The 3,686-nt window shown below is 35.9% G+C and overlaps 1 protein-coding gene across 1 annotated transcript in view; it reads left to right on the top strand.

The window, feature by feature from the left end:
• Positions 1-3,686, top strand: part of LOC107669514 (transmembrane protein 161B-like) — a 23,444-nt gene that overhangs the window by 4,597 nt on the left and 15,161 nt on the right. The window lies entirely within an intron of this gene.

Raw genomic sequence — 3,686 nt, 5'->3', positions numbered from 1 at the left:
GAGCTACGTGCATGAACTGTGTTCCGATTGACATGCTCCCTACACAGTGTTCTTTGCTCCCTACTCCCTGAGCGGGGAAAATCCGTTTGTTTACTTCACTTTGGAACATTCCTTCACGGATTTGTGCTGCGCACACAGACGAAACTTACTAGAGAAGTGTGACATAATATACCTCTGTAAATAAATACTATTTAATTTTACGTCTCGCACACTTTAATGCCCTTTGTATGGAACATATATGCTCTATTCAAACTGGAATCATGGCGGAATATCCGGTGATGTCCACTTCGCAGGGCACTTACGGTTGAATTGAACAAACATTGCACGTGATAAGAGATACATATGAAATGTGAAATGTGCAAGAAATGGAATTGGGAACCGCTGTAGCCTATTGTAGTCTATTACCTATGTGCGTTCAGGGGGCGTGGCTTTGGACAACGATTGCAGGGAGGGTGGGACATTCGCTTTCAGTGATATCAGGCTAAAGTTAGCATTTTCCGAGATTTCCTACTGCACCTTTAATTATTATGAAAATGCCCAAGATGGCTTGAACACAAATAAACTATATATTGTCGCAATCTAGTGTTTATTGTCTTCATGTTTTATCATTCAGAACATTTTTATCTTCTTTTTATTCAGTTACAGCGATAGCTGGATGCATATATATTAGGAATTTCCTAGAGCGTCATCAGTTTTTTTACATCTGTGAGGAATTTTTGGAGTTTCTGCGCGAGCGCACCCTCCGGCTTCCAGCATGAATGAAACCGATATAACGTGTTTATAGCGCTCAGTAATGCCCATTCCATTCTATTTTGGCTAAAAATAGGAAAAATAATACTTATCTCAAAAGAAATTTGAAGTAGACATATGATAATATATGTTTTTCTCTAGTTTACAGGAGTTTAACACTTTTTTTTTTTTTAATAATGAAAGTGTTATTACAATATTGATATTTATTATTTTGTTTATTTAGCAATAATAATAATAATTTTAATAATTCTTTATTAGTCATATTAATATATAAGCACAACATTTTGGGCCAAATCGTGCAGCCCTAAAAACACACACAACAAACCTGGTGTTTATTATGTATATGGTTTTTGTTTTAAAAATCACATTTTAAATCACAAATCGTGCCAAGCCATCAGAACTGAACCAAACCGAAAACCGTGGTTAAAAACAAGGTATGTATTAAACCGTGGGTGGGCTAACTCTATTGTTGCATCCCTACTGGAAAGTGTCCCATCTCAACACTGATAGTTGGATGGACATAAAGTTTTACCACTCTACGTTCAGGAACCCCCTAAAAATCCCTCATACTTAAAATACCTCATTCTTCGCACTCAACGTCTAAGTCGTTCTATACAAGTGAGCAGTGACATAGTTCTTTGTGATGCTACTGGTTTAGCTCAGTTACTGGTGAAAGAAAATAGTAGAAGGCTAGTAGAAAAACTAGTAAAATAATGTTTTTTAAATAAGCCAATTACATGTGATAAATTAATAAAATAAAAAAAACATACACAAACGATCTAAATAAATACTAAATAAAATTGTATCTATGTCTCAATAAAATGCAATTTATTCATAATGTAGGTTAATCACAAATAAAACTCTTGATTTTCTTGAGCTCTTTTATCATGTTACTGTGTCTTTAAATAAAATGGCAAAAAAATGTGCACTTAAAATGTAAATGTAAATGTACACTCCAGCCGATGTAAGAATAACATCCATTGCTTCAACTTAATAGCACTTTTTTTGACAGTCTCACATTCATTATTATGGGCTGTATAGTATACATGGCAATGGGATGCCTTTCTGTTTCAGGTAAAGTGAGGGAAACATTGTAGTCTGGCATCAGCTTGGTTCTCTCAGAGATGCCTGTAACCAGCAGTGAAAAGAAGCATGCGGCTGCTTTCATGTGTTTCAGACCACCACATTATAGCTATTGTGTCATTGTGTGGCTCTGTGCAGGTATTGCCGTTTGTCAAAGTGGTGAAAAGCAGGATAAAATAAATGAAATATAACATTTCAGTTTTTATGGCAAGCTTTGCATTAGTGCTGCACACAGAGTGAGCTATTCATAGTGAAAGTGATGCTCAGAAACTCACAGCTTCACAGTGTTTCACTGTGAATTAAATGGCAGCAGTACTTAAATATCACAGCTGTTGATCCTATTACAGGAATAGTTTGATGCTGGTATCATTGAAATGAGTACAGAGAATGTAGTTGACTGAGGAACTCAAGACTATTTGCGAAGGTTATTACCTTTGAAGCACTGAGTTCATTGGCGTTTCTGTACTTTTTAGACTGTTTATCTTGGATACAGTGAGCATTTTTAACCTAATTTTCCAGAGATACAGTGAAATTTTTTTTTTTAAATGTCAACTTCATTGATAGTTTAATACAGTGATTTTCAGTCAGGGGGCGGGGTCCACTACGGTGCCTCTGCAAGCTTTCAGGGGGGCCAAATAATCTTAAAAGTATTTAAATTATCATATTTTTTTGGAATAGAAGTTGCTTTATCATTTTTTCATTTCTGTTCTGTTCTGAATACCGTTGTGAGGGGAAATGCAATACATATTTGTAGTGTTTGTAGGCATTTCATTTTATTTACTGATTTTATTATATATATAATATATACTGATATATTTACTGAATGTAATAATAAAATGTCACTTATACACAAATGCGACTTTACCTGTGTTTTTGTTTTTTCTTTCAGCTATGCAATTTTGACCCGGTGTGATTTATTTTCCGGAAAATACGTTAGTCATATTAACATAATTGTATTAATTAAAATGTACACATTAAAATGACATAATTACTAGGATATTATTTATTTTTACTGTCTTGGACAAAACGGGGCTTTAAAGTCAAAAAGGTTGAGAACCACTGGTGTAATGTGACTTTGTTAGGCTATTCCTGAGGTGCTCCGTTGTGCTTGGAAATAAACTGTGCTAGATTTTTCAAGAACATGGGACCGATATGTACCACATATCTTGACAATTAGGCTCCAAAGTCAAGGAAGAGAATTCACCAAGTCAACCTTGCAAAATTACATTATCAGGGAATAGTTAAGATACTTTTCTAGTTGTCTGCCTTGTGATTGAATTGCTGTACAATTTGATTCATGATTCCTCCCTTCCTGAGTGACACGCCAGCCATGTTGCCATGTACATTTCTTTTGTGTGACTTTTGAAATGGCTAGCCAGGCGCATAGCAATTTGTGCGGATCAGCGATCATTTAAATGCACATCACCGTCTCCTCGACAGGACACTGTGCCTTACACACGTGGATGGTGAGATTACCCATCGGTCCTCCCACGCTGTAGCTGGGATAGTTTGATGCTGGGGTGTTTAAGGCAATTACAGAGTAGGTGATTGACTGGGGAAGTCAACATCATTTGCCAACATCACCAAATTCATTACTTTTTCATTGCGCTGTGGACATTGCGATTTTTTCTTAAATCTGTATCTGGAGGAAAATGTCAAGTGTTTGGAGTCTTTTTATGCTCATTTTTCAAGACTGCAAATTCTTCCTCAAATTTTGCTAGTTTGGTTCCAAAATCATATATTCTGGCCTGCCAAAACGGCAATTGAGGTTAGTTACTAGTTTTTTACTAGTCTGAATGCTGTTCTGTGTTCTTGCTGGTGCGATCTGAAAGTGTTCTAAAATTTCACTCTTT

The sequence above is a fragment of the Sinocyclocheilus anshuiensis genome, unplaced genomic scaffold (assembly GCF_001515605.1).
Source record: "Sinocyclocheilus anshuiensis isolate Anshui unplaced genomic scaffold, SAMN03320099.WGS_v1.1 scaffold356, whole genome shotgun sequence".
Classification (NCBI taxonomy): domain Eukaryota; kingdom Metazoa; phylum Chordata; class Actinopteri; order Cypriniformes; family Cyprinidae; genus Sinocyclocheilus; species Sinocyclocheilus anshuiensis.
Note: the sequence above shows the minus strand (reverse complement) of the source record. Positions and strands in the feature narration are given on the sequence as shown.